We start from the raw sequence: 14458 nt of genomic DNA, 5'->3' as shown, positions 1-14458 counted from the left end.
ACTCCGTGATCACAGTCCATATTAACAAACCATCTCAATCGGAATGGCCATAACGGGTTTAAAGCCTGGATCCCGGGCTGCCAGAAGAGTATGTTACCGCTGAACGTAACTTAATTTCACCCAGGTCTTTTGATTGTTATTCTGGCAGAATCAGCTCCTGGTGTTTTTTGACTTTGGCGTACTCTCCAAAGATCACACCTAACCCAAGGCACAAACGTAAAAAGTTAACTTTGTGCTTCAAGACAGTCATTGGGCACAACACTAATCATGATGTTAGCCTGGTTTTATTATTAACTAACTCTATTTTTGACCTGAAATAATTAAAAATTAATATAAAAAACTCGCAATACAATAATGGGAGCTATCTATCGTTTACTTTTATTAAATTGGATATTATTCCTCCATTTTACGGATATTCTGAATATTTTTTTGTTTTTAAGTGATAAAAAGTATCAAATGATTAGTTTTATCACACAAAGCAAAAATTTAATACTCAATAGATTTAAATAAATTTACATATTTAAATGTAATATTTATAAAAGCCATTTATAAAGGCCAGATTCTTCAGAGGTCTTTATACTATTGAACTATCATTAACTAGAAGAAACATTTAAATAAAAGAACGGCCAAATTCACATTACTATAAGTGTTCAGAAGCTTCTCAGTCACTGAAGCTAAGAAATCTACACAGTTTATCAGAGAAATACTACTGGTTTGGAAAGTTTATAACTGTATAAAACTCTAAATTTAATCATGTGCACAAACTTCAGTTATTTCAGACTACAGTTAAATTAATTACTTTTAACATTTTTTTAAGAGCTGCCAAAAATAAATATTTTATTTATACTGTTCGAAGTGTTTTAATCCTTTATTATTTTTCCAAATTCATTACTTTAAACAGTTGTTTAAGAGCTGCCAACTGCAATGTCCCAGTTGAAGGACTAAGTGCACTGGATGTCGAGTAAGTACGCAAAGTCACTCCTTCGTGGGAAGAACTAGTAGCTTCGGTTATACGCATGTGCACGGGCAAGTTCCACGACACCGCTGTTTTGTTGACGGCGTGATTCCCCGAGGAATGGATCTGCCGGCCATTCAAAGCAACAACACTCCACAAAACCACTCTACACCGTGGCCACCTCACATCACCACGTGGTTCACGCATGGCGATTCAACCGCACGCACACGTGCGGTCGTCAGCATTGTGACCTCTCCTCAAATGCCCATCAGCTGGAGTCTGGTCCCCTGCGAGCCCGCCACCAGCAGCGCAGCGGAGTACTGACGCCTGCCGACTGCCTGGCGCGCCGGCTCGTTCGGTCGCGATGTCAGTTCCACTTTTTATTGCTGTTCGCTCTGGTGCCGTAACAAATAGTTGGTAGAATTAAACTACAGTAGGTAAAAAAATTAATTTGGCCAAGGTTGATTTTTTCTTGTTAGTAATTTACTTATTTAATTATATATAACTCGTATTATTATTTTTTTAAATGTTGTAAAGTTAAGGTTCTGACCATCTGGTTCCACACTAAAACACAGGAAAATAATATTTACTAGTAAAAACAAACACAAAATAAAAATACATAATAGTAAACAAAAAAAAACCTAACTACGAGGATTGCTCACGTTTAAATAACGGCACTTGAAATAAATAGCAATTTGGTAATAAAATGACAATTTGACCTCTGACCATAAATATACGAATTTAAAAACCTATGCGAACAACTTTGCACTGCGTTTGAGAATCCTGTTTTCTCGCAGTGATGTGCCGGTAGACAAGTTATTTTTTTTCCTTGTCGGAAGCAGCAGAGCCGGATACACGGACCTCTCTCCTCGCCGCGTATACGGCTTTCTCCGTCCATCGCACCGTCGTGCTGACGTCACTGCTGGGCGGGACCAGGCCGGGGTTACTGCCTGTAGAGGGGGTAGAGGCCCTCGCTCGAGCCTGCTGTGTGTGACGGCCCGGGGACTGTCGTTCACATTGCAATACATCACAGCACTTTAAAGTGACTGAGATCGTACCTCAAGGCAATTGCATTTAATATGCTATGCTATCCTTTCATCAATTCGAAGAAAAAATATAGCTGTTGTGTAACATTTGTTACCAAACGCTAACACATTTTTTTTATACAAGTATGTTTAATTAGTTTTATTGGGAAAATTTTAAAACAAAGTCCAAGACAGCCAATCAACACAGCTTTGTAGAGCACTCAAGGCAGTTTAATATAAGTCCTGAAGAGATAATAAATTAGTTAAGCAATTTTCATAACTGACCCAATTAAAAATTGGTTTTAGCTGATTATTGATCGACGTAAAGTCTTTGAAATGATTTTATTCCCTTTATATAGATCTTTCTTTAATGATGAACATTCTTACACTAAACAAACTAACGGTACTTAACAAAAGTAAATTCTTGAGATGCAGATCACTGATACAGAACTAATGATGATATTCCCCGCTTTGTGCTAATGAGCAATGACACACATGGTACGCGGGCCATATTCGCCCACCGTTACTACGCTTAGGGAATTTCACGCACGCAGATTCTTTCCAGCCGAGCGCGGAGACAACGTGACATTTGCAACCCCGAGATCACCGAGCAGATCCGAGAAACACAAGGCGAGACTGCCACGCACTCATAAAGCTACATCGCCCGTAAGCACCACATTATGTAAAACAACGCGCATTTCAACGTATCAACATATGACCTTATGAACAAGCGTCAAAATTCCCGGGTGGGCCAAATTTAACTGTTAAGCATATGCTTCAGAAAATAAACAATAAAATATTTAATGCACGGAAAAATTTTTTTCTCATTGATATTTTAAAAAATGATATAAATATAGAATATCTGGGAAACATGGACCTATAATGCGAAGACCATTTAACCTTATTAGGTTTTTAATTACAATTACAAACTAATAATTTAAAAAAAACATAAACAAGTAACTTTAATTTTTTGTAACGACGTGATTTAATGGCCTGTATCACAATAATGAAACATTCAAAACATTCCGTGTGCGGGTGGGGTCGTTAATTCCAACCAATCACAGCACAAAACACATGGTCGAGGTCGGCCATTGTTCGAAATGGAGAAGCAGGTTTGAAATAGGTTATTGACAAATGGGATATCTATTTTTCGAAATGGATGATGATTACAAATTACAAATATACGAATTCTAACCAAAAATACTGCCTCGCTCGGTACAATACCAAGTCATTAACTTCCACCTGAAAGGTTCCGGTTTGTTGTGATTGGTCGCTTCCCTTAAGTCTTAACGAAAAATATAAAATATAACCATTTCTTTTAAGTCTTAAGTCATCATATGGTTCGCACACGACCCGTCAAAATTCACACACGACAATCATAAACCATTCCACTAGTTTACATAGAGTCATATGGTAAGTACACGACTAAGTCTTAAGTCTTAATTCTTAATTTTCAATCGTAAACCCACCTTAAGCCTGTGGAACTGTACGCCTATTTTACTTAAACTACAGAGCAGTCGAAGTCGCGAGGTCTGAGCGCGGGGATGACGCATGTACAGGCGAGGACTGGGAGCTGTGACGTCACGCTCGCCGGCGCCAGGACTCCGGGAACTCCAGGTGTGGCGGCTGGAAAGCGGTGCTCCGGGTTGGCTAGCGGGTAGCGAAGGGCGGGGAGGTAGAGGAAGAGACACCGGACCAATAATAACGCACCCGGGCCGATCTCTCCTTCCGTTGCTTCCCAGGACTTCTCCGTGTTTACTTTCGCCTGCATTCGCTAGAGGCCAAGGTCTTAGGGAACACGTTGTTGGAGAAGTCACGTCTTCAAGTCCAGCCTCGGGCGAATCTCCGCAACGAGACATGTTCCCAGTTGAAGATACTCTCTGCACTCTGCGGTCTCGCCTTCGGCAGGCCTCTAGCGCGTCCTCTGCAATCGCACGAGAATACAGAAGTAATGATGTACATGCATGGTTGTAATGATGTTCGTGTTTTTTTTTTTGTAGTTCAATATGACATGCCTATGGTATATGAAGCTCCTAGGTGAACTCGACAATAAAGCCAAACTTTAATTTCAGTTATGGTTTCGTCACTAAAATAAACCGCGGAATAAACGTTTATTTTAATGTTAAAGACGAAGTTTAACACAGGAAAAATATTAAACTTGTTCCAAAATCCAAACCATACTCAGGCAAATTTTGGAAATTTTTTTTCCAGAAATAATGCATTTATTCAATCCATGTGGTTGATATATGTACACTTTATCACTTAATGTATGCAAATTCAGCTTTATTTTTAATCTTATATGGAAAACTAGACACATTGATTTGATCATTATTTTCGTTAATTTTTTTATTCTGGTTGATGGTTTGGCATATAACTTAAAATTTAAAAAAATTAAAATTCGTTAATATTAAATAAAATGGAAATATAAAGTCCTTCAGAAAATTGAATTTTTTTGACAATGTGTCAAAATAGGAGATAATTAATGGAAGAAAACACCTTGAAATTTATTCTGACCGACTACTACAAAAGGTTGATTTTTAGAAGTGAAAAGACAATTTTTTTTTCTTCAGATTGTATAAAACCGTAATAAACCATCAAAAAAATTAAGTATTTTGTGGTCATAGAAAATTTATACATGTTGTAAAATTAAAATTATGATAAACATCGAAGATATACAAAATAATAATTGTAATATTTGCAAGCTGATGGGCAGTATGAGTGTGGCAGCAGTGGCTTCACTGCCATCCAAGCACCAGGCAGACTATAGCAGCGGAAGTAACCCGGAGACCCGGTACTCTTGGCACCGCGGGCGGACTGTAGCAGCGGAAGTGACCCGGAGACCCGGTACTCCTGGCACCGCAGGCGGACTGTAGCAGCGGAAGTAACCCGGAGACCCGGTACTCCTGGCACCGCAGGCAGACTGTAGCAGCGGAAGTAACTCGGAGACCCGGTACTCCTGGCACCGCAGGCAGACTGTAGCAGCGGAAGTAACCCGGAGACCCGGTACTCCTGGCACCGCAGGCAGACTGTAGCAGCGGAAGTAACTCGGAGACCCGGTACTCCTGGCACCGCAGGCAGACTGTAGCAGCGGAAGTAACCCGGAGACCCGGTACTCCTGGCACCGCAGGCAGACTGTAGCAGCGGAAGTAACTCGGAGACCCGGTACTCCTGGCACCGCAGGCAGACTGTAGCAGCGGAAGTGACCCGGAGACCCGGTACTCTTGGCACCGCAGGCAGACTGTAGCAGCGGAAGTGACCCGGAGACCCGGTACTCTTGGCACCGCAGGCGGACTGTAGCAGCGGAAGTAACCCGGAGACCCGGTACTCCTGGCACCGCAGGCAGACTGTAGCAGCGGAAGTAACTCGGAGACCCGGTACTCCTGGCACCGCAGGCAGACTGTAGCAGCGGAAGTGACCCGGAGACCCGGTACTCTTGGCACCGCAGGCAGACTGTAGCAGCGGAAGTAACTCGGAGACCCGGTACTCCTGGCACCGCAGGCAGACTGTAGCAGCGGAAGTGACCCGGAGACCCGGTACTCCTGGCACCGCAGGCAGACTGTAGCAGCGGAAGTAACCCGGAGACCCGGTACTCCTGGCACCGCAGGCAGACTGTAGCAGCGGAAGTAACTCGGAGACCCGGTACTCCTGGCACCGCAGGCAGACTGTAGCAGCGGAAGTGACCCGGAGACCCGGTACTCCTGGCACCGCAGGCAGACTGTAGCAGCGGAAGTAACCCGGAGACCCGGTACTCTTGGCACCGCAGGCGGACTGTAGCAGCGGAAGTAACCCGGAGACCCGGTACTCCTGGCACCGCAGGCAGACTGTAGCAGCGGAAGTAACTCGGAGACCCGGTACTCCTGGCACCGCAGGCAGACTGTAGCAGCGGAAGTGACCCGGAGACCCGGTACTCTTGGCACGGGAGGCGGGACCTTCACTTTCTCCGGAGCCGTCACACGAGCCGTCGCGCGCGGGAGAAAGGCGGAGCCACGCCCGCAGCTAGGAGTCAGGCGACTCCTTGCAAACTCAGGTCGTGGGTAAGTTTCCTGAAGAGGTCTTTGAGTTGGAGAGGGTCTTGCCTTTATTACTTGCCAATTAACACGTTAACGTCAAAGCTCATAATGGCTGTATAATATCACTTAAGCACGTTTAGTGGTAAGAGTTCAGTCGTGACTTCAGGCGAAGGAAGTATTTATCAATTTGATTAACGGGAATATTTTATTGCTAAAGATGTTACTTAATTTATTTACAAGCGGTTCTAATCACCTCTCATGTGAGAAATAGAGAAAAAAAGAAATTCACTATTTTTTTATTACACTCAAAATTTGTCGAAACCAACTCAGGTAAAAATTACTATTTTCAAAAGAACAGTTGAATTATTCCCCCCCCCCTCTTAATTGGTTGAGCCGCGGCGAAGAGTAATACAGAGCGCGGTTGGTACGCAATACAGCCTCAACCCCCCCTCGCAATAATGAAAAAAAAAAAAAAAATGGTTGTCTGTAAAGTCGGTTTACGGACGATAGTTTAACGTGATATCATAACAAAACATTGATGAAATAATTGCATACTTTTATGAATACAATTGAATCATTTTTATTGAATTATCACTATTTTGTATGGATACAAAGAAGGAGTGAAATGAAATATACAATTTAATTGATAAATTTACTTTCATTTGCACTCATTAATTCAAATATGTTTATTACTTTAACGAACAGATTATTTTAACTATAACTTTTATACATGTTTGCTATTTAACTTCTTCCAATCTGTGTTATTCTGTTAAGGATAGGACGATGATAGGAAAAGTATGAAACGAATGGGAGTGTTTCAAGTTTAATGTGCCTCGAAAAAGTCAAATCGATGGTTGTTCCAATCGAGTGGAAGAGAGATAGATGCGACGCAAGCGTACTTTGAGCGTAACGGGACACATCGTAACGGGACAATGTGCTTAACGGGACACTTTTTCGTGCGTGCAGCCTGCGTTCATCGATTTATTAGACGTTTTCACGTCAAAAAGTTGCAAAATATCAGCGAAGACGGTATGTTATTTTGAGTGGTGCAAGCCAACCCCGGACACACGCGAGCGTCAGTTGTCCGAGCAAGCTCTCTTGGGCGGCGCCGGATACAAACACACACATCCTGCCTGAAGAGGTATGTTTGTTGTCAGAGACGGAATAACGGCGACACTGGCTGGTGTACATAACGTGGCGTCACCCCTAAATGCCAGGCTCCAAACTAGTGCGCTGCCTTCACTTTGCGAGGTGAGAAACAGCATACAATTTTACACAATTTTTTTTTTTAGGTGTAGAAATAAAGATATAAGTGTGATGTAAGTTCATTATGCTTGAAACATCGCGTTTAGCCACTTTCTCTCTCTTCAAGGAAACACGTTTCAGTTACTTAAAGCGAATAAAGAACTATCATTTCGACCATTTAAACCTTCGTAAGCAGACGCCACAGAGATATCTCAAGCAGTCTTAAACCGCGCTGTTCCTCTGGATATCTGGGCGACCAGGTAGGCAAGGTCATTGAAAAATTCCCGGCAAACACATGTTAAAACTGGCATTGAACTAAGATATTAAATTATTGGTAACCAAAGGAATAGCATTAGTTCGAAAAATATCCGTAATATTATTAGTATTAATTTAAAATACTTTTTATAATGCATATTTTGTTTGCCCGACTAAGACATTCACTCATGGCGTTAAAATTTGAAGATAAATATCCTAACTTAGACAATACATACATATTTGAGTGCATCAGTAAAATGTGGACACCTCCAGTCAGCTTCCAGTTCAAATCGGCGACAACTTAAATGTCAGTGTCAATATATTGAAAAACTCATAAGTATATGTACTAGCTGAAGCATATTAAAAAAATTAAGAATACAAATTTGCTATTATATCCAACCAAACAATACTAATATCCCTGGAAGCGAGTGTGCTTGCTTGTCTTATGCTAAGTAATTAATAATAGATAGGTATTTCCCCACGGAGATGTTACTATAACAACAAACATAATGACTTTGCACGTGGAAGCAGAGTTAAATAGACAAGTACTGCATCTTCGCTATATGTACATACTTAATTTAAACTCTCATCAAAGGTTGGAAACTCTAAAGCTCAAAGTTGTTAAGTCTCCTTTATTTACTGTGTTATACAACTCTATTACGTACGACGGTGTAAAGAGTAAGTCCATAAAGTGCGAAGTAACAATGCGTGGTTTCATATCGGGAAAGCAATTGCTTTGGCCTTTAAAACCTTAAACCCTAGGGATTTCGTGAGCTTACATTTACGATGTGTGCCATAAACAGTAAGAAAGTTGCTTGTGTTAATTGAGAAAGTTACTGACGAGTTTAACATGACTGAAATAATAAGAGAAGAATGTTAGTTTAACATTTTCTTTGCTACCTACAAACACTATGAAAATCATATATTTTTTTAATTTTGTAATACAAACTTTAAAATGTACACTTGACGCCAAAATATTTCTATAAAAGAAAAATTAAGTGTAATGAAACTATAGTTTTACTTAGAATAACTGTCGTACGCATAAACACTTTGGGTATGAGACATCCCATATTATAATGGATTCAAAACTACTTGGTTTTTGATTCGGCGCTCATAAACTATGAGTAATACCAAAGACTGCGATCGAACCATTTAAGCGCCATATCTTCTGCTTGTACGATATTCAAAAACAGTCTGATGATTCATGTCCACCATCTTGTCTACATCTGCTGGAAGTCACCATCTTGTTTTCATCTGCTAGAGTGCGTTGACATCATGTTAGTTTAATTCTTACCCACTAGAGTGCAGTAATCATTTATTATTACTGTGACACTCACCATCTTGTCATTTGGGTGCCATCTTGGAATAGTGTAATTATTTAGCTACAAATTCGGGAAAAATTCCAAAATTCACCAAAACAATTTACAATCAATTAACAAATTGATTCGATCAGTTCCTGTCCTTGGTTAGATATTTAATCGATGCAATAATGTTTAATTTTATGTAAAAAATAATAATTTCAATAAATCATGTTCAAAATCTTAAAAGAGATTTAACATCCTCTTCTACCAGCCTCCAGTAAGCCATTATGACCGCCATATTGGAAATTTGTATTTGTTGACCTATAAATTTGGAAACAATTCAAAATTCATTAAATAAATTTTCAATCAATATACTTATTAACTAGATCGACTTAGCTCCTTGGTACGATCCTGGATGATGCAAAAAATTAAATGTAACAACAATTTAACATAATAGTGACAGGTTCGAGAAATAAAACACCACAAGTTCTTTCACAAAATACATTTTATTACTTAATTTCTATTCTACTACAGGATCACCGGCGAAGGTTAGCAATCTTACAAACATTTAGGTCCGCATAGGCGTGAAATGACTAATTCTTAGCTCCAATCGGTTTATACTAGACATAGACCAGCCAGAACCTTTACTGACATAGTCCTCTTCTTGACAGAGTTTCTGGACACCGTGTTTAACAGTTTGCTTCACATTGTTAGAACTGTAAATTACTGCAGCCGATGTCTAGAATGCACACTTCTTCATTTTGTCATCGAACGGATACGGCTTACCATATATACAGTCCAACCAAAAGTTATATTTTAATGGACCGTTTGTTGCTACATCATCAGTAAGCTGATTGATTATGTCCTGTCTGATATCATCTAGAAAATTACAAATGTCCTTCGACTCACTTAACGTATTTAGATAATAGTAGTCTTTCAATGTTCCACGAAATGGAGACATTGCCAAATAGAAGCCATTATTATTCACCTGTAATGCACCGAACACAGTCTTAGGTTTATTTTAATGTCCAGACGTCATAGCAATCGGTTGCTGCACATCTGTTTTATTTTATTGTACGCTCACGAGTCACCAATCTAAACCGAGGAGTCGAACTTTCTACAGGTAGTTCAACAGTAGGCACACGGACTTCACCTTTACAGTTTTTCGCAAGTCGGCGCAAATTTTCAATTCGAGTAAACCATTTATGGCACTCATCACAGCGAAAATTCATGCGAGAAGGATTCTCGTACAATTTACTCCTCTCATGTCTCCGTACATCATGTGCAAATACAAACGTCATATTGCAGTAGCCACAAGGATGCCTAGTTGAAGACGAACCCGAACCAGATGTCGATGTAATTGTGGGTGTAACAGTGTTCGTTTAGGTTTCCTGTACAGCCAGCACTACCGGCATTAAAGTCTCATCTGCTGATGGTATCACGTCTGTTGAAGTCTCCTCCAGTGTTGACGTCGCCGTTACCAACGGGATCTGCTCCAACATCGTCGACGCTGACGTCATGGTTCCCGTAGTCGATGGTACAACCTCCATCGAGTTCGAAGTTAAAGACGGTTCCAGGAACTTAAAACTTGACAATAGTTTTGGTAATTGATTCATAAGTCAAAAGTATAAAAAATAAATTATTAAAATAAAATAAATGTTGATATTAGTGTTTGTTGACATTCTAATAAGTAAGGTTTATGATACATAAGGAATTTGATTCTACAATTAAATAATACAAAGTTAACATTACAGTAGCGTCGGTAACTAAGGCTCTGGTGTTTGCCCACAAACCTGTCCGTCAGCTCGTGTGACAGTGATATGTGCATTTGATTCCAAGCGCTGCTACGACAAACACATGTTATTTTATCAAGTTATTGAATGCTCTAGCAGCAACTGGACCCAGAGCATATCTAAACGCACTTGGAAGTCAAACATGAAACATAAGGATCTCTGGCTGTCACGGCCGTTGCCCGGAGTTGCTTGGTTTCTGCGTCGTAGCCGCATCGAAGGCGAAGATTTCGCTGACGTTTCGGTCAACGTTGCAGTTGCCATCTTCAGTGCAGCTCCAGATCCGCCCACCTCGATACATTTTTTTTATTTGATAGTTCACTTGGTAAATATAAGCAGTTCAAATTTTTTTCAGCTCACGATTGTCTAGCATTTGAGCGTGCGGACTAAAACCGCAGGGAACGGCTAATGGAGAAGACTGGTGCAGGTATTTGCAACCTTCTCCGCCTCCAAGCCGTGAAGCCGCGTGAGGCAACACATCCTGTCCTCGGGCCCGCGACCTGCGCGCAGCACACAACCACTGCAGTGGAGCAACACGTCCTGCCCGTCACACCTCGCAGCACTGCGGAGCGGCTCTGCTGTCAGCAGGGGCGCAACAACTAAATTTCCAAAAGGGGGGGGGGGGGGCAATAAACCTTTTTTTATAAAGAATCATAGATTCCCCCCTATTGAAGCGGGGGGTCCCGGGGTCCTCCCCCGGAAAAATTTGTATTTCAAGGTGGAAAATGGTGTTATTTAAGCAGTTTTATTATCTAAAAATTTATTACCCAGCACTTTCTTTGCCCCCGTTGGTCCCCACTCCAAGGTTTCAGAGGGGGGCTAAATACCCTTGCCCCCCCCCCCTGTTGTTGCGCCCCTGGCTGTCAGCACTGTCACAGGAACATGAAGGATAGCCCGAATTATTTAATAAAGTTTCATTTGCCACCTTATACCTATTAACGCTATTCGTTAAATTACAACAACTTAACCCGCCTGTGCTCAGTCCGTCCACAGTTTAGATCAGCTCGACGGTGTCTCTGTCATCCCGCACCCCTGTCCCAGCGCACCGCCTAGCACCACTCGCTCTCCGTCGCATAAGACACAGTCACGGATGCTTCAGTGCCGACCAGTCTCCGCTCTACCGCTCCCTCTCAGGTGTTCGGCGTCGTCCTACGTACACCTGACACGTTCCACCCTCCTCGAGTGTCGCGTCATCAGAATCCCACGAAGTTGCAAGAACAATGGCGTCCTAGTTACTCCACTTCACACAGATGGGAACGTGCTGGACGCAGGCTCAATGGCACAGAGCCGGGAATGGTGTATAAAAGAGAGGGGGAGGGGTAGCGAGGCACCGCCACTAATCGGGTAAGGCGAGTCCTCGTTACACCAATTACACTCTACGTACAGCCATAAATAAAGTTAGCGAAACACATATTCCGGTTTTAAATATAGACTGAAAATTAAATTACATTTACATATAAAAACGCAACCATAATATTTGTTTCAGACACAAAATTATGTATTGAACTTTTATAAAATTTTCCAGATTAGATTAGTCAACGATAATTTAACGTACTCTATGATTAACGAGGTTTAGTTTTTTTTGAAGAATGCAAAATTTATGAAAACATCTTCATTGGCTTATAAAATTTAAATCAACGAGTAAATTAAGAGAATTTAATTTTATTGGAGACAAGTGTGTAATTCGTAGCTAAATACAGATACAAATTTCTTTTGAAAATTACTAAAATAAATATATAATTTTTCCATCAAGTTCTAGAATAAAATGATAAAAATTATAAAAATACCAACAATTGCAGCTATTTATAAAACAAAAAATAAAAATAAAAATCTCGATGGAAGCGAACAGCAGCAATTCAAGATTAATCGTACAAGACCATAAACCCTCGTACGCGCAAAGTAATTATCTTGCTATCGATAAACTCGAGTATACGAGAGACCAAGACGAGGCGCCGGAAAAGACGTATAGTTGCCTTTCGCGGCGCCTTCCGGAGAAAACATCTCGAGGACGGAGAGATGTTTTGTGGACCTTTCTCTCCTCTGCTGTCAGCACCTCGCTCAGAGTCTGAGGACTTCGACCTTGAACTTGTTGACGCTCGAGTGGCGGGAAAGTCACAAGCAAAGCTTTTCAATTCTCCGTGGAAGTAGATCGAGGACAGGTTCGCTGAGGCGCGAGAGGAGAACGGATTTTTTTTTCTGGTGATCAAAAAAATGGCAATGAACGACGCGGTGGTTATTATTTCGTCAGCGTGCCGTTGAAGTTAACAAGAGTCGCCTGGCTGTGTATGGACTGGTTGGTTTATCCACTGCATGGTAAAGACGGTCCGAAGGCACAACATCCATGATTATCTTTGAAAGATTTGTGCAGTGGGAGTGCATGACTTGATGTAAGCCTTTGGACATACGCCATTGCTAAGCACACGTATGTCTGTAGAAGAAAACTACAAAAAACCAAAAGACAAAAAATACTAATTAAGCAAAAATTGCTTTTGTCAACAGGATATATACACCACATAATATTCCATGACAGTAATATGGTCAACAAACAAAGAAAAACAAAGAAAAATAGGCTAAGAGAACGAAAAAAAACCCCACAAATGATGAATTGAACCCCAAAAAAATTCAGCACAACAGTGGAAAACTATTGTGTTTGTTTCGTCTTTTCGTTTTTGTTGTGTTTTTGTCTCGTTTCAATTGTTGTGCTGGCTTGTTTCTGTTTAATGGAAAAATATTGTGTTGTTTGATTCGTCTTTTTGTTTTGTTTCAACTGTCATGCTGAATTTTTTTGGGGTTCAATTCATCATTTGTGGGTTTTTTTTCGTTCTCTTAGTCCATTTTTCTTTGTTTTTCTTTGTTTATTGACCATATTCCTGTCATGGATTATTATGTTATGTATATATCCTGTTGACAGCAGCAATTTTTGCTTAATTTGTGTTTTTTGTCTTTTGGTTTTTTGTAGTTTTCTTCTACAGACATACATGTGATAAGCAATGGCGTATGTCCAAAAGCTTACATCAAGTCACAATATCCATTGTAAATAAATTAATATGACAGTGGAATGCACATGGCCTTGGGAGAACTAATCGAAACGAGATTCAAACATTATTTATTCAAATAAAAATGTAACTGTTATTTAGTTCAAAATCTTAATCTCTGAAAGTTCTTCACCGATTGCTGTGAAATTGAGACATAGCGTCGCATTCGAATACGCGCGTATTTTTATATACCTATGTAAAACCTATGACAGGTAATTAGCATGGTAAAATAAAGATGGGTAACACATAGATTTTTAATATCTTTATTGCTGTAGAGTGACACATATATACATATATATCCATAGACATATGTATAGATATAGGTATACAAAGGAGAGAGATAGAGAGATATACATGGTTGTATATAGACAGAGAGATAGAGAGAGGTATATATAGATATAAAGAAAGATAGATATATAGATATATACATAGAGATAGATAGAGCTATAATTAATTAGAGAGAGGTAGAAAGATGCTTTCTATATGTGTACTTAATTAAATACTTGAAACAAATTACAAAAAAAAAATATTGAGGCATTGCAACATATGCCGGGTATTAGTTAGTCTTATAACAAATAAACAATGGCTTTTAACCCTTCAACTGTCATAATTGAAAGTATGTTAGAAATTCTAAGTTGACACTTACGTTCACTTTTCCAACAGAATTTCAAAATCAAAGTTAGTTCGGAACGTACAATTTTGTATCCATTATTCGGTCACGCGGAACTGTGTGTATTTCAAGACATTCTCCTGAAATTGCTGCGCAAGTAAGTACTTATTTTAGATTGTATTACAAATGTTATGCAACCAGTATTATAAAGTGCATTCATGTAACTAACTCA

This window comes from Bacillus rossius, assembly GCF_032445375.1.
Source record: "Bacillus rossius redtenbacheri isolate Brsri chromosome 4 unlocalized genomic scaffold, Brsri_v3 Brsri_v3_scf4_2, whole genome shotgun sequence".
NCBI lineage: Eukaryota > Metazoa > Arthropoda > Insecta > Phasmatodea > Bacillidae > Bacillus > Bacillus rossius.
Note: the sequence above shows the minus strand (reverse complement) of the source record.